This window comes from Cupressus sempervirens, chromosome 4 (genome assembly GCF_028749045.1).
Source record: "Cupressus sempervirens isolate cs-2001-9-10 chromosome 4, ASM2874904v1, whole genome shotgun sequence".
NCBI lineage: Eukaryota > Viridiplantae > Streptophyta > Pinopsida > Cupressales > Cupressaceae > Cupressus > Cupressus sempervirens.
The window spans coordinates 442513127-442539980 of NC_143121.1; positions in this window are offsets into that span (position 1 = coordinate 442513127).

Below are 26854 nucleotides of genomic sequence, written 5' to 3' on the forward strand. Positions count from 1 at the left end.
CTTGAAGAAGCAATGTTTAGTCTATAAGTCTATTGCATCTTTCCCTAAGGTTTCATACATTAGCATAAAATTCAAGTTAGGATCAATGAGATTCCTTGATCTAGAGCCTGAAATTGTGTAACCAACGTTCATATAGTGAGAGTTGTGGTTTTTCCCACATTGAATAGTTTTCATTTAAAAATCTTATTATTCTTGTGTGTAGAATGTTATATTTCTATTATTTACTTATGTACATATAATGATTGGTTAATAAATTTATAGGTTTCAATATATGTTGATTTATTTCCCCAAAGCATCTATAGTTGTTCAAATATTGTGGTGCAAGGGCACCCCTCAAAGCTCTTAAAGATAAAGACCTCTTGAATGCTCCCAACATGGAAGAAGGCATGAAGACACCAATTAAAGTTAATTGGCATGTTTTAGAGCCAATAATGGCATATTGTATGGTTAATATTGCAATAATGATAAAATGTCCAAGGGGCCTAATAGCACCACTTCAACTTTACGTTCCTTCTTCCATCTCTTGCACAAATATTAAAGGATTTTAATTAGAATGAAATGATCACATGATTTGCACAAAATGGATTTACTAAGAAAGAAAGGAAGAAATAATTGCAATGTTAGAGAGGAAGAAAGGATCTAGGTCTTCTCTCTATGTTAGCATAAAGACATCTTAATGGTGAAGGATTCATTTAGGCTTCTAGCAATATAATATGTACATGAATATGAGGAATGTTAAAGCATAGCAAGCTATGGAAGTTCACCTTTCTTCCATGTAGGAGGGTGCATGAAGGTAAGGCATACAATTGCAATGTTGGAGAGGAAGAAAGGAATGAAGAGTAAATGAAAATCCATCAAATAAGGAAGGCTCAGCGTAGAGTAGCAAAGGTGTTCTCAAAGTCATAGTGTATCCTATAAAGGATATCATTAATGTTTCCTACTTCCTACACTTTTGAGACATCTTAATACACCAATCATGATTTTCCTATTTTAGTGAATATAAAAAATGATCATAAAATAATGTGAATTGAGGGAAATAAAACTACCATTCTTTAATAGTGTGAGAAGGTGTCTAAAGAAGTATTTTTTCTGTATCTATTTGCACATCTATTTCCATAGTGACTCTAATAAAACCAATTTCCACTCTCTATTGATTAGAGTCCATAGTTGCATCTATAGTAAGCAAGGTTTCAATAAATGAGTCTACTATTTTTTTTCTTCAATGCATCAATATTTAAGTTTTTTGAAATGTTGGACTAAATAAATATTAGTTTGCAAAATATGTGCTAGTCTTAATTACATCATAATTAGCAAAACAATATTGCACAATCAAAAGTAGCGATTAAAATTTGTCCATTAAATCTCTTAAAGTTATTGTGTTGTTTCCAATCCAAGTCCTACAATTATTCATTCAATAATAAACTATGCCCCTTGAATCTCAGCAACAATGCCATATTTGGTGATAGGAGCCAAACTTGTTTCAATTCTACTCAAAAAAAACCATTCTTTGTGGATATTGTGTTATCAAGAATTTAAAAATTATTAGAGTATAGGTGTGTGTGGCTGTTTGGAAGCATCATTTGGGGATATAGCACACTAAATCATAAATCTAGGGTGTTCTCATCAAAGGATGTCACAAGAGGATAGGTGTACAACACCATCTAAGCTCTTTACCATGATGAAGAGAGGTATAAATGAAGAAAAATAGGAGATAGGTAATCAACATAGATCTTGAACTCATTCCATTCAATATTGGATGAGCTTCAAATCAATACCCTTGAATACATCAAATCATATCATCAACCTCTCCAAAAAAGGTAAAACATTAAAGTGATTAAATGATAAATTTTTATTGGAGATAATAGTTTATGAGGATCAACATAATGTGAATGTCCTACATGGTAAGAAAAGAAAGTTTAATCCAAATTCTCTTTTATCCCATATTATCATGGAATCCTATATAATTAATGCATACACAATAGCTAAAATGGATGGTGTAACACTTAAAGACCCTATATATGTGTTGCACTTGTGTCAATACTATGTTTAACCTTATCTTTTCATTTTTTTTCTTCTCTCCTTATCCACAGATTTTTGTGTCCTTGTATTTTCCTTACATTTAAATCATTATATGTTATTTCATATCTTTCTTCATTCCTGACAAAAAACATTTCACATTGGGGATTGAATATTATGTGTAATATTTTCTTGTAGTTAAGAATTCAATAATTAATGTAAAAATATGGAAGAAAATATTTTATAAACACCTATACTAAGGTATGACCCTTTTACATTTGTATATTATATAGGACCTAGGTAGTGGGCAAGATTGGAGGTTTTCTTACTCTGTTCTTTCCTACCACCAATGCCCATTTGAACAAAGAACTCTATACTTTCTCATTTATTCTAACTAATATAATATACAAAGCTTCAGTCATTTACAGATCAAAAATAATAATTATGTGTAATATATTATTTATTTATGATTAAGTTATTAATTAGAGGATACTAACACATGTCTTCTTTTAATTTAATCATATACTATAGTAGAATCAAATTAAAGGACATGTAAATATATTCTATATATGTATTCATTTCTTTCATCAAATGTTTAGCGATTTAATTATTATGTTATTTCTCACATGAAGATCAATCAAAGAGACATTATAAGAAGAAATAAAGATGAAACATCACACACACACAAAGAATATTTGGGTCATAGTTGATACTAGAAAAATATGCCCTATATATTGAAACATGTATCGTCTATACATCTACCATGTGCTCCTCCATAGGGTATGACTCCTTGATCTCTAAGATCCTCGATGAGAAGAAGATGCTTGATGTCTATTGGATGGCCTATAGGATGTCATTTATTATTAATGTCTCCTTAATGAGATATTCTCTCATATACCTTGTATCTTACGTATAGCTCTTTTATCTCATGGTTAACCCCTTCCAATCATCTTTTGAGTCACTCCTTACTATCTCTCCTCAACTATAGCTTTAATGCAATTGATGAGAAAATATTCCTATATCTATTGAGATATAGTGTCTTGTATTTGAACTGTGAGGTGGACGGTACCCTCAATGTTATATTTATATCCCTTAGTATGTCACTGAAAAAGAATATCCATCCCTTAACATTGACTATAACATGTATATTCTTAATATATACCACAGACATATATTCATACATTCATACTTATTTATCTTGTTGTACCCATATGATCTATGTCCGTGACATGTTTTAGTTGGGATCTATGTCTCAGTTGTGCCCTAGTTGTGATTTATTTATCTATTGTGCCCTTGTGATCTATGTCTTTGTTATGCCCTAGTTGTGATCTATGTCTCTACTATGCCCTTGTGATCTATGTCTCTATTGTGTCCTAGTTGTGATATATGTCTCTACTCCGCCCTTGTGATATATGTCTCTATTGTACCCTTGTGAGCTATGTCTCTATCTTTCTTTCATTATTCTTATTGTGCTTGACTTCAAAAGCTCTTCCATTCACAACCTCCAATTACACCTACATCTTTGGAGGTTGAGGAGAGGGATTTCTCTTCAAGAATCCATATAATCTAAGATTGGCATTGATAGACTAGTTGGTTGAGTATCAGCCTTAAGGAACTCTATTAATAGGAGTGAACAATAGTCTTTTAACATGTATATAAGATGGAATGAATACTAAAAACTACTACATCTTCTTAATCCTAAATGAATGAATGGATAGACAATTTTGATGGGGGAAGAAGTTAAAACACAATCAATCAAAATTTAATGACTTTTAGTTTCCCTTCCATTCTCCAAAACATCCATAAAAGTGGGAGTTGAAACTCTTACCCGAGTCAAGCCACGTTGGTCACAGTTTCCCTTGTCAAAGAACTACACGCAAAAACCCTCCTGTGCACTTGCAATCTACTAGATACAAAATGGATTTTTTACTTTTCTTTTTTTTGTTTATATCTTGACAATGTCAAAAATTTGACAATAAACTTATATCTCAACAACATCAAAATTTTGACAAAAAACTTAAGTGTCGTCAAAATTTTGACAAAAAAACTTAAGTTTAGTCAAAATTTTGACCTTATTGGGGTCATATTAAAAAAAAAGTAAAATTGACAAGCCAAATTGTCCTATTGTCAAAAATTTTGGTAAAAAATGGAGGCCTAATGTACTAGTGTAACTATGTGTTTTGTAACCTTTAATAGGGTTGACTCTTAACTGAGCTCACTTCATAAGAGTAAAATTTGGTAGCATGTTACTAGTGGTTTTTCCCAAATTGGATTTCCACATTAAATCCTAGTGTCATTTACTTGTGTTAATTTTATCTTATGCACGTTATTTTTATAGTTGTTTATTTACTAGTAGTCGGCGCATATAGGAAATAGGCAATTGAATAACTATGGTAAAATTTATTTTGTTGCTGATATGCTATATTAACTAAGTGGGTTTATGAGTTTGTTTGAGTTGTTTGAAGTTAGTAAAAGTTGAATTGGTACATTTGGACTTGAGGATAACTGATTCATGCCTCCTCTCAGTTATTCTAAATCATTCTAACACTTTTATAGAATTTATTTATTGCTCCATTAATAACCAAGGAAGGGTGCTTATATTGATATGGTCTCCACAGGTATTTGATTGAATGAGGTCTTTAATTGCATGATTGGCTTCATGAATGTCAATACAAATTTTGACATCTTTTTCTTTGTCACGCCTTCCATCCAACATTTTCCATAATGTTTTTATTACATTCTTTCTAATATGCATAGAATCAAACAAATGCATAACTTGTAGTTTCTCGTAGTAGGGAAACCTATAAAATTATCTAGGATAACATTTTAGTTCCTTTGGAAGCTGGTCATTAATGCCTTGATGGCCTTGATGATCATTAATTACATCATCAAAAAATTAAAAACATTAGAAAAATATAAATTCCAAACATAAAACATTAAGTGGAATGATACTACCTTGACGATTAATTCTATTATATTCCAACTTCCATAGGCAAGGTGCCATCCTTTGTGGCTTTGATGTAGTCTCTTCTTTCCAGTTGAAAAAATATTTTTCATGACTTTGATACTTATGGTTCATGTGGAGTAAGTTCCTATACTCATTAAACACATGCTTTCCTAAGGTTTTTGAATGATGAGACTTTACTGTTGGACCACAAACTAGAAATGAAAATTTTCCCTTTGTTTGAATTCCTTCAAGATAATGATATAATTAGATCAAATTTTTAATATTCATAATTATAATTATCATGCACAACTTGAACACTTTAAAATACCACAAAATATGTTAGCCCTGAGGCATCATGTAGCATTCATACAAGCATCACATAGAATTGAAAGTGTCTCTATCCTTTTAGTCTAGAGACATCATACATAGTTTCACTCTTTTAGAACTCCAACAACTCATCGACAAGAGGCTCGATATATACATTCATATCTTTAACTTGGTACTTACCTAGTTTCAAATGAAAAATAACATTACATAATTATTGTGACCATTTTATTGCAAAATTTATAACTACATGTACATAACTATTAAATGAAAAAAATAGAACATTAATTGTCAACATGATGTGCTCCCTCTTTATTGAAATCCATGGAGGATTCTTATTTTTTATTAAAAACTATGTTGTATCGAATAAATGGATCTCATCTCTCCAAATGGATTGACACCATTTACTACCAATGAAAGCCTGAGATTACGAGGTTCTTTTTTAAAGTGCGGCCAATTTTCCTCTATGTCCATATATGTTGAACCATCTACATCAGTTCAAATAATATCATATGGAATTCTATTGCATTCATGGTAATCCATAAATTAAGCCATGCTACTACATTTGAATAACCATTACATCGTGGAATAATGGGAATATAACAAAGAACCTTGCAAGACATGTTTTTTGTTATTTGATCTGTTTGATATATACTCATAGACATTCAAGGCATTCTTGTGCAAATTCATGTTCTTTATGATATATAATATGATTATTGGGACATGCATCTATTGCTTGATACTCCATTCATATATATATATATATATATATATATATATATATATATATATATAATTCTTGGTATAATCGAGGATGAATATTTTATGGTGGCAATTAAAAATTACCTATCAATTTACAGCAAAAAATATAATGTGTTTATATAAAAACATTTAATGACAAATGGTTCACTCTTTATTAACTATAATAGCATATATGACATACCTTAACATACATGACATTGTTATATTGGATAAACTATTCATAACCTTCAATTTCACAAACAATAATACAACAAAGATAAGAGTTGTTTGGGAGCCTTCATAAAGGGTCACATTTTCCTTCTCAAGTAGAGGTGTATCATGAATATCAAGGTCATCTTGATCATCATCATTATCTGCACTAGTCCAAATTTTTCATGAATCAATACATTTGTACCAACATCTTCAAATGTGTTTTCAAATGCATGATCATCATCTTCCATGGGAACATTATCTTCAGCTTCAATATTCACACCTCCATGTTCCTCCACTTCTAAAACTATTTTCTCTATGTTGTGGTGGCCTATTTCATGTGCCCTAGAGAGGTCAAACTATATAAAATTGGTCAACATAAATAAACTATGATCATGATTGCATCATGAAGAGATTTCTTATCTATATAAATTGTTAAAATGATATAATGAACAACTTACCAATGGATGATAATCATTCCTCCCTTCAACGTAACCATGCTCACTATAATGTCTCTGAGTGGTTTTGATGTTAATTCATCTAATCTTTAGGGCCTTGTAATTTTTGTAGGGACAATAACATTTTCCATCACCTCTTCATTTGAAGTTAGACCACAATCTAGCAAGTGTCTCCTTATTTTGTTCTTTTCTTATATTATTCGACATGATTCGATGGGCCATAGGAAAATAAAATTGACATATTAAAACTTCAGTCTATAAGTATCACAAGATAAGAAAAATGATATTGTAAGTACACTAATCATCTTAGACCTAGTTATATATGGAGCTTGAAATATTAGTTATGAAATGACATTTTAGTATAATATACCAAATTGAAATACTTGAACATAGAAAAATTGCAAAAGGAACCAAAACCATTGAATATTCAACATAGTAACATAGTATCTTAGATCTAAACTAGCAACCACCTTGGAAAATGATCCATGTCAGCCTCTTAACTCTTTCCCCAAAGCATATCTAGACTAGAAGAACAAAGAAAAAATCATCATAATTCATTGAGCTAAGCAATTATTTGATAGGAAATGAAGGATATTAAGTACAACATTTTTAACAATTCACTACAGAAAATATTGTTACTGTCAAATATTGGTGAAACTTAATTTTATATATATATATTCCTTTTTCAAAATTCATCTTGTTTATGTACCACCATGTTGGAATGTTCAAAATGGGAAGAGTACTTCTAGTGGGGGTGAATCAAAAGTATCACACTTTAAACCTTTTCCAACCCTTTAAACATATAATTGAAAAGTAAACTACATGCATTTAAATATATAAATGAACATAAAGTAAACACATGCAATAACACATAACACCAAATTTGGTAACCCAGATACCCTCCAGGAATAAGAAGTTAAAACTGGGGCGGGGATGATACCCACAAAAAATTACTACAACAATAATTATTTAACCACTTGTGATGGTCTGCCTTGTGAAAGGCCTACCCTATTAAAGGCTTTACACTGTGTCAATAGTGACCTATTTAGAGGATTAACAAACACTTTAAATGAAGTGTCACCCTGTTAAAGGATTTACAATAGGCTATTAAACCCACCCAATACATAGGATTTTCAATCACCTTCTCCAAAGGTTCTCCTACCTAGCTATTAAGCTAACCTATTAATATAGAATTTCCAACTTCTAATACAATGACAAGAAAGTACTAGAATAGTGAACCTGATAGTATGCAATCTTTAATTGTTGGATTTAGGCATTAGATCTAATCTCTTTGATGTGACCCTTGCTTGATATGATCTCTATTCTTAACCCTTGTGTTGTTCTGATCAACTGGATGAATAATTGTTGCTCTTGTTCCTCTAAGTCTTTTATACTTTCACTCTAAATTTTTCTATAATCTCCCCATACACTATTCTCATCCACATATGCAATGGATTTTTTGACCTCCTTTTAAAGATTGTGAAGACTTAGGATTAGGTATGGATCTACGATCCATATTGAATCTCAAATTCCCACTCATTTCTTGTATTTTTCTCATTGGTTGCATGCCTTCCCCATTTTTCTAATTGGTTGCATGTAGATTGTATAGGGAATGTAAAAGATTCATCCTTATCCTTTTTCTTCTTCAAAATCCTTCTATCTCGGCTCCAAAAATGGTTTACATCTGAGTTTGTTGGGGCACAAACTCATATGTTGATTCTATGTTACTCGGCACATACTGAACTGCTAGTGCTCGACACACATACTATTCTGAATTACACCTATTCTACTCTATCTTACTTGGTACATATATGATTTTAACTCACTCAGCATATGAAGCATTCTAGCTTGCTTGGCATCAACTGTGACTCGACAACTATATGTCAGTCGGCACTTATATACTAGTCGGCACCTGAAGTTACTTGACACCTATTGGAAATCTAACTCGGCACACACTGTGGCTTGGCATGCATGGTGTACTCAGCTTCAATACAAAATGTGATTAAGTGTGTTGACACTCAAATATCAAAACTATTTAATACCAACAATCTTCCCCTTTGATATGAGTGTCAAAAACACCTAACTAGACATTTATTCATCGGTCCTTATGAGTAACTTATCCACAAAATTTCAAAATTTGTTCAAAATACCTTATCTCCCCCTGAGCTATTTTGTGCCTTGTCATTCTTGTAACCAAAATTTTGTGTTGAATGTGCTTGATACTCTTTGTCTTCTATCGTGTACCTATATTTTGTACCTATGTCTCTGGAATATCTGCATTTTGTAACAAAGCTATTTTCCATATGTTTTCCAAAATTTTGTATCTCCCCCTTTTTACTGTATCAGAATGAATGAAAGATTGTAAAAAAAATTTATAGCATTCTCCCCCTATCTTATTATCTCCCCCTTTCCGTATTATTATTTATCCCCCTTTTTGACACTAATGTCAAAGGGTTCTAAGGAGTAATACCATACTTAGCCCAAAAAGTGTTATTTACCTCCATTATTATTTTCAGAGTTGCATTCCAATTCTCCAAAGTTATGTCAAGTGACTTGTGCTAGATGGTAGTCTCTACAACAAGGTGTACAAGTCCATCAAGGGTAGAAAGATTTGGATCTTTCTTTAAAACTATTTCAGCATAAACTTGTTCCTTGTGGAGGACTTCCAAATGAGGGGTTATGGAGGACTGAATTTGCATCAATTTAGCATTTATAGTGGCCTCCTCTACTATTAGTACAACTAACTCCCTTTGTGTGTGAAGCAATTGTGCAAAATGCTTCTTACTCTGAGTTGGATCTCTAGGTAATTGCATGCTAGAGATTTTCAAGTTTCTTTCCAAGCTCATTATTCTTTGATTAGTTTCTTGTGTGAAATTGGAAAAGTCACACAACTTCCTATACAATGAAAAAATGTTTTCAAGGACAATTTTGACCTTATCAATTTTCTTGGCCAACTCTACCTATTCAAGTGAAATTCCACTTGATATCTTTTCATTCACCTTTCCTTGAAATTTTTTCTCTGACCATTCCATGAGTTTAACATTGGTGTCCTGGTCTTCATTTTTCACCTAGTCAACTATGTCTGATAGTTGCTCAATTATTGGCTTGGCTTCATTTGGTGACTACAAGCTGAAAGCATCCATGAAGATGTCCTTGATGTCATGAAGTGCTTGCTTATGTTTAAACTCTTTCCTTAGTATTTCCTACCTCATCCTTCTATCCAATGCATTTTGTATTTCAATCATTTGTGCCATTGTAATGGTCTCAAAATGATAGGAAGGAATCCAATATCTTCATCTAATTCAGGGTCTCCATAGTGAAGTACCCTGACCACTCTTTTTGAACTCAAGCTTGGAGTTAAAAATTGCAAGGGGATGGCTTCAATGCTCAGCTTTTGAATGGTCTTTGTAGGAGTGCCAGTCTTTGGTAGTTCTACCAATGTCTGAATTGCGGCCTGCTCCTTTTCTTTTGCTACATCCTCTTTTTCATCTGACTTCCCTTGCTCTGCACTCAACATCTAATCATTATCACTTGTTGTACTTGGTGGAGGTGGTGGTGGAAGTATCAGAACTTTAGTCCTAGTAGTTGTGTATGTGAAAGGTGGATCCTTTGGTTTCACCTTTTCCATTTGTGGTGCTACTACTACTCTTTGTAGTTCATCTACACTCACCAATACAAGGCTTGTAAACAACTGTGCCTATAAAGTAGATTGGTGAAGGATCTTTGAGAGATCCTCTATAGTAAGAGGATTGATGTTCTAAGCTAATTTGTCAGTAATATCCTTTATGATTATTGTCTTTGCAAGTGTATTGGTTACATGAGGTGGACTAGGAGGTGGCAATTGTGTGTCTTGCACACTCTATTCTTCTTCTTCTTGTTGGTCAGCTATTGCCATAGTTTCTTCTCCCTTAGCTGATTCTTCTTCTTCTTTCTCATTGTTCTCTTCCTCTTTCTTTTCTTCCTCACCTTTCTTTTGCTCCTCTTTCTTTTCTTCTTCTTGTCCTTCTGCTGTCTTTTCCTCTACCTTCTCTTTGGGACTAGTTTCTACCTTATTGGTTTCCTCTACTTTATCATCAATAATTTTATATTTTTTTTTCCACAATTGTGTGGATTTATTTACAACATCCTCAATCTTGTTTTGAAGGATGCAAAAGGCTCTATACTTGGGTGCAAACTTGCCACTATGTTTCTTGTTTTCCTTTGTTATTTGAGCCTTTGTCATATTAGGCTTCACTTGAGCTAGGGTAGATTCTCTAATCTCCCTCTCCATTTTTAGACAATAATTCCACTTATTCTCAACTATCTCATATAGTTCCTTTGGCATGGTATTGTCAAGTTCTAGAGGTGTGTTCTTAAATTTTTCCATCATAGTATACACAGATTCATCTACTTTATTCTACTCTTCCCTACTGAGATTATTGAAATTAAGAGACTTTAAATTATTTAAATCTGCATTTTTAACCTTATTACAAAGTTTTTCAATTGCAGATTTAGGAGGATGGCTTACCACTTTAAACTAGTTGATGTTCTCTAATTCTATACTCTCTTCATCATCTATATCTGGCTGAGCCACATACCTTCTTCTTTTTTTGGGCTCATCAGTAGCTTCTATAGTGGCTTTCTTCTTTTCCTTTGATGCCTCTTTGGCCTTTTGGGTGGTTGCTCTTGTAGTGGCCTTTGTTGCTAGAGTTAGTTTGTTTAGAGCTTGCTTTGTGACCTTTTTAGTATTGGGCTGAGCTGTAGGCTGAGTTTTTCCCTTCCTCTTCTTTTTCTCAATAGGTGTGGGTGCTTCTTTAGCTTCTTCTCCCTTGGCACCTTCCTCTTTCTCTTCCCCTAAGACTTGAGTCAACTCTACTAGACCTTGCCCTTGCTCTCCTTCTTCTTCACTATCTCCTTCTGCTTCTTCTTCTTCTTCTTCACTTTCTTCTCCCTCAATACTTGCTCCAAATGTCTTCTTTATCTTCCTTGCCATTTTATCCTTCTTCTTGATGAAAGAAGTTATTTTCAATTCAATCTCAACTTTGGACTTGATAACATCATATGTCCCAAAATGAGGAGTTGCCTTATCAATTTCTTCTATAAGTAATGTTGTGATTGTTGTTGAGGCTTCGTCTATATCAAGCTCATATCCCAATGGCCTTAGCCATCTTACTCTTGGTATTACTACCTAAATATACGTGTAATCAATGTCAACCAAGAAGCATATGTCATTGACATGTTTTTCTACCATTGAAATTGGTATTCTCATTCTTTGCTTCATAGACTTCTTAAAGTCTTCAAAATAACTTGTCATTTGAGCCTCAAAATTGTCACCCATTTGATCAATGAACTCATTGATCTATTTTACTGCAATATTGTTAGAATTCCAATTTACCTTCCCAATTGAAGGGAATTCTTCCATCACATAAAAATTTATACACATAAGAACTAAGAAAAATTTGTATTGGGCACCTTTTGATCTCCTTATAGCTCCTAGGTTCTCATTAATTTGTTGCAGCATGAGTTCTGCCAAATCATAGGTATGATCTTTCTTCACCAACTTATAAGCCACATTAACAGCTATCTAGGGTATGCTATTCAGTCTGCTAGATTGATAGAATTTATGTGAAATTATCCTCACAAAAAATTCAAGTAGGGGTTAAGTTACAATGTCTATGGTCATTCCCCTATTGTTCCATTTTGCACTAGTATTCTTCTCAATAACCTCCTTTCTGTCACTTCTCAAGGTCTTTGGCCGATCTAGGGTTGGGAATCTAGTAACCCTATGCACTATCCTCTTTTTAATCTTGATAGGCCCTACCTCTAGCCAAAGATATCCATCATGAATTTGAATCAAAACAATGTGAATCCATTCTATCTTAAACATTGTGAGACAAACTAGGGTTTTGGTCAGACCCTTCTTCTCAACAATTTGGAACTGATCCTTCAATATCCCATTGTCACATAGCTTATCATAGGTATGGAAGATTTCTAGATCACCTATGGCACCACTTTTGCAATTGTAGCACTTTCTTACATCTTGAACCATGACTACTTTCAATGGAATGACAAATAATGCACCAGTTGGGTCATTTCTATAGGAAACTTCAGGTATTGGCCTAAATTTGGGCTGCTTGACCTCATTGCTAACCAGTTGAATCTCATGCCTCTCTTTTTCCTTAGGATTTCTTGAGCTAGAGGCCATTTTACTAAACTAGGGTTTTAAATTAAAGACTGTAACTCTGTGTAGCTTGGCACTTGATAAATACATTTGAATCGATGAGTTCGTATTAAATTGCTATAGAAATCCATGCAAATGGTTGTTAGATTGCTGCTAGATCACTTCTTCACTTTTTTTGGCTTTTCTCTATGTTCGAATGGCATGAAAATGAATAAAAATTGACCTTATACCTATCAAAGACCTAGCATTAAATGCTTCATGCATATAGTTGTAAACTCAGCACTTGAAGGATTCAATATGACTCAACTCCCATTGTATTTCATTTACTTAGCCTCCACTAGAATGCTTCTTCACTCGGCTTCTATTGGCAACTTAGCATCCATTGGAACTTTACTCGACATTCAAGTGTAACTCGACAGCTTCAAAAAATTTACTTGGTATCTTACTCATGCCGATTTCTTCTCTACAATACTCTTTTATTCTTTGGAACTGATGTATGATTTAACTTTGTATATCAGTCCCATACATCTATTTTTTGCTTAGTTGGATGAAGTGTGATCACTTGACCTTTTAGGTGAAGTGATCCCTCCATTAGATGTGTTGCACTCACCTGTCTTCTTCCAAGTCTTGTTCATTTGCCCTTTTATTTGTTCAACATCAACCTTCTCTTTTCCTTTGTTGACTTCTGTCTTCGGTGCTTTTGACCTTGTTGGGCAATTCCTACTTATATGACTAGTCTTTAAGAAACTGAAACATGTAGTTTGGCTTAGCCATCTGCTATAGCTTCCTCTAAAATGTGTTCTTATGCAATTTTCAAGAATGTGTCCATACTCCTAAAAATAGTGACAGTTGTACCTGGTGTTGTAATCCTAGTTGTAGTGATGTGCATGGTTGGTTACTTTTGTAGGTTGATTAGGTGTCCACATAGGCTTTGATCTACACTCAAATGCTTTATGTCCATATTTTTTGTAGTTTTAGTAGTGACCCTCAAATCTTGGTGTTCTCATAGTCTTGGTTCTACATTCATGTGCTTGATGTCCTTTCTTTTTGCACTTGTGACAAAAGCTTGCATTTGAGGACTTATCATGCTAATAACTGTTCTTGCTCCTACACACATTAGAGGTATGTCCCTTTTTACCATGGAGATAACAAGTAGGTTTAGTGTTCTTACCTTTGTTACTCCTCTCTTTTGTAGTCTTGGATGATTCTCCTTGTTCAGTGCTGGTGTAACCAAGTCCTAAAGTGTCATTACTAGCCCTTGATGATTTCAGTAGTTGCTCAAAATACTTGATAGCCTCATTGGATTTGTTGTAGCTTTCTTCTATCTCCTTTTCTCTCTTCAATTCATTTTACAATTGTTCATTCTACATCTTCAAGGTGGAAATCTCAATGTCCTTCATGTTTAGCTCATGATGAGCATTCATCATCTAACTTAAGGTGTCTAGCTATGTGTTTGACATCTTTTCAAACTCAATTATCTTCTCCTCTAATCTATTGGTAATATTTCTCTTTCCATATTCTATTATGGCCTAGTCTTCAATGGCTCTCTTCTTTTGTTCAATCACTTCACAAAGCATTATAGCTTGTGATTCTTATTCAAACTTGAGTAATCTAATTTCTTTAGCTTGTGCTCTATTTTTCTCCATCAGTTATGCTATTGTTGCATCAAATTCCTTGGAATTTCCATTGGAAAACACTTGTGTGGTATCAATCTCCTTGTAGTGTATGTCATTTTCAGCCATGGCTATTCCCTTCCATCTTTTTAAGGACTTTCTCAATTCTTTTCTAGCCTCTTCCACTTTGTGTAAAGCTAGGTGCACATCAATCACCTGATTGTCTATGATCATCCCAAGTTTGAAGACTTCCATCTTCCGATCTTTTCTCTAAGTTGTTAGGCTTCACCTTGTGAGAACCTAAGCTCTGATACCAATTGTTGGAATGTTCAAAACGGGAAGAGTACTTCTAAGAAGTGGAGGGGGGTGAATCAGAAGTATCACACTCTTAACCTTTTTCAACCCTTTCAACATATAACTGAAAAGTAAATTGCATGCATGTAAATATATAAATGAACATAAACTAAACCCATGCAATAACACATAACACCAAATTCAGTAACCTAGAAACCCTCTAGGAAACCCACAAAATTTGAATGAGACAATGAGAAATTGATTAAATTAATTTCCTATAAAATCATTATGTAGATTAAAATTAAAAGGTGACTAAAGTTAAATAAATAAATAAAAAGAATCTTCTAGAAGAAGGAATTAAATATTATTTTATTTCTTCTAGAAGGAGGTCCATCTATTGGAGGAAAAGGTGGAACTATATCTTTTATGCCACATTGCTTGTGAAAAGTGGGTCAACCCTATGAAGTAGAAATAATTAAAGGAGAGCTGGTGGCCATTGTTTAGAAGGTTGAATATGAGAAGAAAATTGATGTGTGAGTTGCAGATCCATTCTTGTAATTAGAGGACATCTACCCTCTCTTGTCGCATTCTAGATGTCATTCCCTTGGGTGTTGGCCTTTGGAATCCATTGTCATGAACTTCATTATCAAGCAAATTGGGCACATTTCTAGCTACAAGAGATTTGATTTTTTGCTCATATCTTCTTCATTACTCATCTTATGCTTATGCTACTTTGAGGAAATGATTATTTGAAGATATTTTTCAAGTGACACTATTCATGTAGTTACTATTCTTGTGGCACTATTCATGTCACTGTAGCAATACGTTTAAATAACATTTCCTGTAGCATTATGTCAATAATATTGGAGAAATTAGTGAGTTGATAATTTTCCATGTATTTGATTTTATTAAATTATGAAAATAACATCTTATCAATAGTTGTTTAGATTTTGGGCATGTAAGGGTGTCCATTACAATGGTATCAGAGCCTAGTTTCCTACCATCCTATGGAGGCAGTATAGAAAATTTAGAACAACAAGGGAGAGGGAAAAGTGTTTGATGAAATACCAAAACACTAAAATCAGGAATAAAATAGGTTAAGAAAGTATGTTTAAGCATGTGACAAGGGCCTTATAACTTTCACAATACCAAAGTAAGACAAAATAATATTTCAAACTTGCAGAGCAAACAATCTAGCTCATCTATTTTGGTGGACATAGAATCCAATCATATAGACATAGAGGAGACATTCTTTAATTAGGATAGCAATATGGGTGACCAAGATGATAGGAATATAGGACTAGGGGAGGCAGGAATACCAGTCGAGATCAAGGGGAGGTAATGTTTAGATAGTTACTAGATACATTAGAGTAGGGGTAGTGTATGCAACATGAGCAGAATAGGTGAATGGACATGATGTTACAACTTATGGCTAGAAAGATGGGCCTCAGCATTAATCTAAGTGATTCCAACAATAGAAACAATACCAATGGGGGCATTGATAATAATGAAGGTTGAGGAAACAACAATGGTCCTGAGAATAACATTAAGCAACAATGGGAATGAGGCAAATAACTTTAGACATGTTGCACATCCAACTTAGACAATGAGCTTAAGACCTCTTCTACCCACCTTCCCGCCCAGAGATCTAGTTCAACTCGTAAACAAACTGTAGATTACCAAGTTACAGGATCAATTCAAGAGGGACTAGGAGGCTAGTGGATCAGAGTTTTAGGTGGATATTTCTCTAAGAGATTATATAGAATTGAGGATGAGACACATGCCTAGAGTAGGAGGGAGGAATCAAAACTTTGAGCTAAGAAAGAAAGTCAGAAAACTTTATTTACCTTAGTATGATGCGTTAGGGAATATGACTCTACAAGCTTGGGTGCAAAAGGTAGATACATATTTGCAGCTGAATCCTATGCTTGAGGAGGAGGCTATCAAGTATGCAACTATTCATTTGGATGGTCCAAAGCATGAGTGGTGGCACCATGGCATGGTAACCTTGGGGCATAATTATATCACATCATACAAGGAGTTCACTAAGAGACTCATAGAGAGATTTGATACCAAATCTCTCAAGTTACATTTAAAGGAGTTGGCACAAATCAAGCAGTGGGGATCCATTGAGATGTATATCAATGAATTTTAGAGGTTAGTTGTTTTGGTCATAGATATTTCATAGAGGAGATTAGTAGTGTTGTTTATGGACAAACACTCAACTGCATTGAGAGGTTGGATCAAGGGGCATGACCCAACTACATTACAAGAGGCCACTAAGAGGGCTTGTAACTTAGCACCTTGTTCTTTTAGGAGCAAATTTCAGCATAGGGATTCACATATGAATAAGGATAAGGACAAGGACAAAAAACCTTTTCACAAGGATGCTCAGCCAAAAAAGGATAATAGGTTGGACAATGACACCCTAAATGATATTAGGAGGAAGAAGTTATGTTTTCATTTCTGAGAACCTTGGGACTTATCTCATAAGTGTCCTCTCAAAGCTAAGGCAAATAAAATGGAGTATTTCTTAGTAGATTAGTCACACTTAGATAGGGAGGATCAACACTTTGATTTAGATGAGGGTAGCATTACAAAGGAGAGAAACATTCCTGAGGATGAGAGGTCATTAGCACATTTAACAGGGGCTCAAAGGGAAATCACATCTAAGGTCAAGGGTACTATCTAGGGGCAAAAAGTAATCTCACTCATTGGCACTAGGGCTACACATAATTTCATAGATGCACAATTGGTAGCCAAGAGAGGTTTATAGATTGAGGAGCATGTTGGGTTTAGAGTCATGGTGGCTAACGATGACAAATTATTAAGCACTCAGAAGATATCTAATCTTCACATCATGTTTGGAGATAGCTATGAGTTGGAGGATGAGTTCTATGTAGTAGATATGCGAGATTATGATGCCATCCTTGACATGACATGGATGACCTCGCTAGTTGAGTTCACACTCAACCTAGAAAACTTAAAGATGAGATTCCAGCATGAGGGAAAATTTGTTGTACTTAGAGGACTTTCAGATGGGGGCTATAGAGTAATCTCCTTAATGAGAATGCAAAGACTTTTTCAGCATGATGGTGTAGAGTGGGCGGAAAAATGTTTCACTATGCTAGCTTCACGGGAGCCATAAGTGAAGAGTCATCAACTTGATATCCAAGAGATACTTGATAGGCATGCTAAAGTATTTGGTGAGATTTTGCATGGGGTTCCTCCTGACATAGGGATAGAACATGTCATTGGGAGCTCAAGGAGGGAGCTATAATAGTTATGATTACTCCCTATCATCATCCTAAGAAACACAATGATGAGAAAGAGAAGGAAATTAAGGAGTTGTTGGAGATGGGGCACATTAGGCCTAGTAAAAGCCCTTTTGCTTCAGCAATAGTTTTGGTAAAGAAGAAGGAAGGGATGATATGCATGTGCATCAATTACAGGGCACTAAATAAGAAAATAATAAAAAACATGTATCCCATTCCTAGGATTAATGAGATGGTTGATGAGTTGCATGGGGCACACTTCTTCATCAACATTTATTTACGAACCCGATAGCATCAAATTCGGATGAGAGTAGAGGACAACAAGAAGACAACCTTTTGATGTCACTATGGCCACTTTGAGTTTATGGTTATGCCATTTGGGCTAACCAATATACCTGCCACATTTTAGAGTTGTATGAACTAGGTATTTAGGAGGTAGTTAAAGAGATTTGTCTTGATCTTCTTTGATAACATCTTGATCTTTAGTAAGACCTAAGAGGAGCATTTACAACATCTAGAGGAGGTGTTATCTATTATGGAGAGAGTCACCATGTGTTGGCCATATTCTGATCTTATTTGGTAGGTGGGTATTTTGTGATCAATACTGGTCACAATAGTATTAAATACTTCATGGGCCAACGTGATCTTAATGACCAGCAACATAAATGGGTTATTAAATTACAAGCTTATGAATTTGACATAGAGTTTGTCAAAGGTAATAAAAATGTGGTGGTTGATGATTTATCTCAAACACCTCACTTATGTGCTCTAGCATAAAATTTAGTAGATTGGAGAGATTAGATTGTAGTAGAGTATATAGGTGATGATTGGGCTTCTGGGATAGCTACAAGCACCATTCAAGATGACAGGTATGCGTTGTTGGATATGTTGATCAGATTTTAGGACATGATTTATTTGATTCCTACATCGCAGTTTAGAGAGGACATCTTGAGGGTATTTCATAATGCATCTATAGTTGGACATCCTGGGGTCTTCAAAACTTATAGGCAGATCCATGAGATATTCACCTGGAGGGGACTCAAGGATGACGTGCAGAGATATGTGAGAGTGTGTGTGTTGTGTCAGAAAAATAAGGGAGAGACAACTTTTCCCATAGGGTTGCTTTAGCCTTTGTCCATTCCCAATAGGAAATGGGAAATTATTTCAATGGATTTCATCATTAGGTTACCACAAGTGCAGGGGAGAGATTGCATCTATGTGGTGGTAGACCGCTTGACAAATTTCACTCACTTCTTTTCTATTCCATCCACTTATACATCAACACAGGTGGTAGATCTTTTCTTTAGAGATATATTTAGGTTACATGGACTACCTAGATTCATAATCAGTGACCAAGATAGTAAATTTATGAGTGTTTTTTGGTAGAAATTTTTTAGGTTGTGTGGTACAGATCTTACATCCAACACTAGTTACCATCCATAAATAGATGGGCAGATGAAGGTTGTGAATAAATGGGTGGAGGGATATTTGAGGAACTATGTGAGTGCATGCACAACATAGAGCTTGGGTCAGATGGTTGCATATGGGAGAGTACTGTTATAATAGCACTTATCATATGTCCATAAGGATGACTCCTTTCATAGAATTGTATGGATATGAAGCACCTAGCTTCCTTGATTTAGTCTTGACGTACAACAGAGTGCCCAAAGCCAAAAACTTATTGCAGGATAGTTAGGATATCCTTAGAGTGCTCAGGGAGAACATACAATAGGCTCAGCGTCAATAGAAGTTGTATGATGATCAGTATAGGTTAGAGCATAGTTTTAAGGTAGGGGATATGGTTTACTTGAGGCTATAACCATACAGACAGTCATCACTCAAGAAGAGTTTAGTTGAGAAGTTGAAGCCTAGGTTTTATGGGCCCTACAGAGTGATTCGCAGAGTAGGTAAGGTTTTCTATGAGATTGAGATTTTAGAGGACAATTGAGTATAGAATGTGTTTCATGTATCGAGACTTAAGAAGGCCATTGGTCAACAAATTGTGCCTCCTACAAAATTTCCACCATTGGATGAGGAGGGTAATCTTGTGTTGGTCCCTAAAGCTATTTTGGATAATAGAGAGAGGACTCTTAGGAACATGGTAGTTAAGGAATACTTGGTTGAGTAGAGAAACCTTCTAGATGAGGATACTACTTGGGAAAAAGAGCAAGTATTGTAGCATCTAGAACTAAGATTGTTTGAGAACAAGAAATTTCAAGGGGGGTGACTGTAATGTCCCTATCTTTTTAGCCTTTTAATGGAGTTCTTAGCCTTTACATTCTTCGAAGGCTAAGTGGAGTAAGAAGAAATGGATTAAATTAATTTCTTATAAAGTTATTAAATAGATTAAAATTAAAAGGTGACTTTATATTTAATTAATCTAATTAAAAGTGACTAAAGTTAAAAAAATAAATTAAAAGAATCTTCTAGAAGGAATTAAATATTATTTTATTTCTTCTAGAAGGAGGTCCATCTATTGGAGGAAAAAGTGGAACTATATCTTTTATCCCACATTGCTTGTGAAAAGTGTGTTAACCCTATGAAGTGGAAATAAAAGGATGGTTGGTTTCCATTGTTCAACAAGTTGAATATGAGAAGAAAATTGATGTTTGAGTTGCAAATCCGTTCTTGGCATTAGAGGACATCTATCCTCTCTTGTGACATTCTAGATGCCATTCCCTTGGGTTTTGGCCTTTGGAATCCATTGTCATCATATTCATTATCAAGAAATTAGGGTTCATTTCTAGCTATAGGAAAATTTGATGTTTTGCTCATATCTTCTTCATTACTCATCTGGTGCTTATGCTACTTTTAGGGAATGATTATATGAAGATATTGGACTATTTAAAAGACAAAATATTGCAGCAGCATTGCTCACATGGGCATTGTTCATGTGGCACTATTCACGCGATTACTATTCTTGTAGAACTTTTCATGTCACTGTAGCAACAAGTTTAAATATCATTTGTTGGAGCATTATGCCAATAATATTGGAGAAATTAGTGAGTTGATAATCTGCCATGTATTTGATTTTATTAAATTATGAAAATAATATCTTATCAATAGTCATTTAGATTTTGGGCACGTAAGGGTATCCATTATAACAAGTTGGTAGAAAATAATTGCTTGCTACACCCTACATTGCATACTATTCACATTATTAATCTAGAGTGCTCTATAAAATAATACAATATTTACTTTTATGATATTTAGGTGATTAAATAATATCATGTCAAAACTCAAACAAACAAACGTATCTCTCCTCTCCACCAAAGACCATCATCATCAAATCATCTGTGAGTGTGAAATCCCCACCTTTGTATGCATAACAAGTATGGCCACAATGTACATATGGATTAGATGACACTCCATCTTGAGTCACCTCACTATCCATTCCATCACATATGTACTAAAAATTTAAAAAAAAATGTTGATCGAGCCCTGAAGACTGTAATGATGCATGTGATGGTGATGCAAGTGGTAGAAGTGATGATGGCACTGGTGGTGTAGGTGATGATGATGGATTTTTTGTAGGATGTCATAACCCTAAAGGCGCATTTGATGATGGTCAAGGTGCCATAGGTGATGATGATGGATCTTCCACAGGTTGTGATGACCCTAAAGGTGCATTTCATGATGGTTGAGGTATTGTAGGTGAATTAATACCACCTAACTGTGAGTCATTCTCAATGATGGCATCTGTCAATGATGCAATTGCATGAAGAGTCTATAAATCAATAGAATCCTTTACCGTTTCTAGGAGCACAACATGAGGCATAATTTTTTGTGTTGTACATCTCCTCTCATTTTGTGTTGCCACCTTGCAAGCCCTGGGTCTATCCTACACAGAGCCTCTCCCTCTACTCTGGAACTCATGGATGTCAAATTAATTTGGCTTCTCACTAAGAATGAACTCATAGTATAGCTTTCTCAAAAAATATAGAGGCACCTCATAATTATTAAATGGTGGTAGGTCAAATACCATATACCACCTATCCCAAAAACATGATCTCATCCTAGCTTGAGTGCATAAATGAATAGGAATTTTTTTGGTTGTGCATAACAAGGAGGTGTTAGATATAGGATCAGTCAAAAGAGCACATATACTATCTTTCTTTATGTCCTTATCTTTCACTTTTTGATATGATAATCCATCATAATAAAATGTGTGATGCCTATCCCTCCATGAACCCCATTTTGTAACCTCCCTAGACATCTATTCACATTTTGGGTTATTTGTTCACGTGTATTCGCTAGGGTTGAGTGGTGAGAAAGTGTAGATGACCGCAACTTGTTGACCGTTTGGGTACTGTGAGTGCTATTTTGTTCAAGGTGGTTTATGAGGTCCTCTTGCATAGTATTTAAATGATGTAAATGTATGTGCTAAGGGTTTATAGGCTACATTTTTTAGTGGACTGGGTGGAGGGTTTTGTGTTTGTGTCACAACACATGGAGTTTTTTGTGGTTTTGTCATTACGAGTGTGGGGGGTTTGATTGTGGTATTTGTGTTGGAGGTGGTCTTTTGTCTCTAACTCATTTTCTTGGATTTGTTGATGATATATATATATATATATATATATATTTTTAAAACAATTACAAATTATGATGAAAAATATATAAATGACAAAGAAAATGAATACATACCTTGTTTGTGGGGCGCCATGGATGAAAATGCAAAAACATAACTAATTTCTTTACAAACTCGATAGGGTTTTGGCCTCTCACTTTCATGTACACATTACTATTATCGTTTGAGGGTATAAAATGTCCTCAAGCATGAGCAACCAATATTAATTATACTTCTTAAAACTTGATCGAGTTTGAAGAAACCCGATCAAGTTTTAAGTAATATAAATTTAAGAAACCTTGATCAAGTTTTTAAGTGATATAAATTTAAAAAATTGATCGGGTTATTTTTTAGTTATTATGGGTAAGCTTGGATAGAAAGCCTGACCCATATTTAAATTTTTTAATAACCCAAGATTGGGTTATTAGAAACCCGATTGGGTTATTGAAAAAAATTATTTTATTTTTGGTGGAGTGTCTAGTTTTTTTTCTATAGTAACTTGGTGCACACACCCATGCATCTATATTTAATCACTTTAACAAAAACAGCTAATTACTTTTGTCGTGTCAATGCATTGTGGCTTACCCCCAACATGCTTCCCCCCACTGATAGGTAATACCTGCAAGAGAAAAGAAATTTGAGAATCCATGTATGTTTCAATATCAAATAGAAAAGCAATGAGAACACAACATAATGTACTGTAGATGTCTCAAGGTCAAATGAAATAGTCAAGAGCATAACATCATTGACCTATCTGAGCTTCTCCTCAGTCATCAGATGAACATGAATGAAGATCACATACTTGTATAAGTGTGTAGTTGTTAAAATTATTCTACTATTTAAAAAATTGTTGTAACAAAAAAAGGTACACACTTACTGACACAGAAGGAGCCCATGGCTCTACATGCCCCTCCTCTCTCATTTCAGGGTCTATAGACTCTATAGCCACATGTGTTGTATCCTCCTCGCCAAATTAAATTGATACTTAGAATGAACACCAATAGGACCCAAACATAAATTCTTGCACATTATGCAAGTATGTGGCATACAAACATGTGATGTTTTCATCGATGATGAACTAGCACCAACATCATCAACATGGGGAGGCAACACTGACCTAGTCTAAAAGATCAATGGGCTACTCAATCTATGGATGGCTCTAATAGTTTGAGAGCTAGCATGTGTAATGATATCAAGATGTTGCACTATAGGAGGAGGGAGACATCAATAGGGGGGACATACGTGTCAGCTTTCTTCCACTGGGAGAGTATGTATCAGAGGGAGATCCTCCTCCTAAGCCCATGTTGGGGCTCATGCTCCAGTAGTTCATTTTGAGGCCCAACACAAATTCAACATACAATTTTTTAATGAAATAAAATGGGACCTCTAAATTTTTGTGTGGTGATTAGTCAAAAACCATCCACCAGTAATCCCAAAAGTTTGCACTCGTAGCCTCATTTTTGCACCATTTAACTAATAATTTGAGTTTTGTGTGATCTAATTTTTTACCGATTTTCGGGTTCACAAAAAGGTTAACTATATCATCTTGCAACCTCATCATAGTCCAACTTATCAGGGAATTTATTTTCTCACACCAATGAAGAGAAACATTTTGTTGTTTGGTAAGTGTTTAAATATTATCCACTATGGTGTTTAATGTTGATAACATGAGAGCCAATGTGGGTATATTGTTATATGTGGCTTGAAAACCCCTCGTTTGTTAAGATTATCTTGTGTCAAATCTTCAATTTGAGGAGGGCCTTGAGGGGGTGGTGAATTATTTGGCAGAGGTTGAGGATTTTGACAACGTTGTGGAACATTTGGCAGAGGGTTTTGAGGAACATCATTTTGTAGCTTAATGTTATCAACATCATCCATCCATGCACATTAAATTACAAGAATCCAAAAATTACTAATCATATTCATAGTTTAATATTAAAATGAAAATAAAAAATTGGTTTCTATTAGAAAACCCTAATTTTAAATAGAAAAATAATGAACACAATCAAGAAAATATTTTTTTAAACTTACCTTTGACGTTTGAAGGTAGATGAAAATCTTGTACCCGATTTCAGATCATATATACAAAATGAGGGCCAAAGAAACAAAAGAAACAGTGAAAATGATGCTCTTGAATTTTTTTGATTTTATTTTGTGTTCACAGCTTTCGAGTATCCGGTATCATATCAGATACCCGATAATATCAGATATTTGATATGACATCAGGTATCCAATTAGGCAAGGTATCACCCTTTTGCTTTGGTATCAAGATGGGTGGGAAAAGAGTCAGAACAAATCTTGAAATGCTCTTAGACATTTTAAAACTACAACATTTTCATATCACCACTTTTTAGCACACCATGATCCTACACATATCAAGGGATCGAAAGCAATTGGCCTAGGTACTAGAATTATTCTTGTATTTTTAGTAGCAAGAATTATATTTACTTTTTTTGTTCTAAATCTATAGTTGTGTAATATTCATTAAGTTTATTTATCACTGGAAGCTTTAGCCTTAAAAATTACTATAAATATTTCATGTAGCTCCCATGGCCATGGAGAAATACAAAAACAAAAACTAGATCTTGGGTATGACCTGCTATCTAGTTGTTGTGGCGGATGACTTGGGTTGAAATTAGAATTGGTGCATTTTCACCCAAGATAAGGTTTAGCAAAAATAGTTCTTGTTACTCAGCGATGATTTGAAATCTTTATTTTAAAATGATGCAAAATTATATACTCCACAGACAAAATAGAAGGGCTTAACAAAAAGAAACACCAAAGATTCAATATGCTTGAAGAGTTGCATTTCACTCAAAAGGAAGGCACAATGATAAAAATGAAAATTGCACTGGCTCCTAATGCAAAATTCACTTTGTTGGTTCACAAAATCAAAGATTGGAAATCCAAGAGCTTTTCCAATTCTCTAATAGGATTCCTCAATCATTTCTGGGCCAATGAATGGAATAATCCAAATTCCCTTACACTTTAGGCTTTGCTACACCTAGGAGGGTGAACCTTTACTTCAAACCCGATCTCTTAGTTCAAAGCTCTTCTATAGAAAATCTAAACTTGGTGAGTTCCTAGGCTAGCAAGGTCCTCAATCTAGATCGAATAAAGTATTATGAGCACTTGAAATGATTGAATGTTTTGTATAATGTTTATCAATAACTAATGAGATGCTTGCAAGAAGGAAGTATATAGATTCTTGACTTCAACTATAAATCTAGTAACTATATTTCAATGATTTTAAAAAGCTGGTGTCTTTTCTTATTTGGGCAATAGAATCAATTGTTATGAATATTCTTATGTACAACTCTATGAGACGATATTTTATTTAAAATATCATTAATAACTCCTAAGCTCTACAAAAGACTAATCTTATATGCAATTCTCTGTTAGTTCAAAAGGGTTTTTAACTCCTCTTCTAGAAAGAGATATGGAAACACATATGTATTTCACACTATCTTGATTGTCGAACAAAGAATGTAGGAAAATATCCAATGCAAAAACAAAACTCTATCGTAATAAATCAAAAAAAATGTTATTGATCATAGAAGACAAATCCACATTTTAATTGAAAGCTCTTTGCCTTAAGTAAAGACAAATAAAAATCTTTTATTTTTTATTAAAATAATATATTTGAATTCATAATATAAATCACTATTTACAGCACATGTTCCTCCTTACAAATCAATATGAATGTTTCTTCTTGTCGAATGTCTTGTTTTCTTTTTCAAAAAAATTGTTTACATATTTATATCCTAAAAACCAAGAGGATATAACTTTTCTAAAACACTATTTATTTTAGTTATCCTCTTATTCTATGGGTTTAATCATTTAATATTTTAAACCTTATTTAAGTTGTTCAATATAATGATCCATCTATGTGATTGTTGGAGATGAAGGCGGTGTGCCATTTTCCATGTCAAGAATTCGTCTATTATGAACCAATTATCTAGATGTCACATATTTACTCCATCAACGCTTCATCTTTTGATTTCTTACAAAGGCAATTGATATTTGTTTTATTTATTTGTTATTGTCTCTTTATGATGAAACAACTTAAACATCACACACATAAATAGATCCACTCATCCTTATGCGTTTCTTAGCTTGTCTTTATTATTACATACCTACAATTGTACTTTATCTTTTCCGTTCGTGGCTTACATTTTAAATTAAAGAACATTAATGATGGGTACTGGCTAATCTCTAGACAAAATGCATTATAAGACCAAAAAAAAAA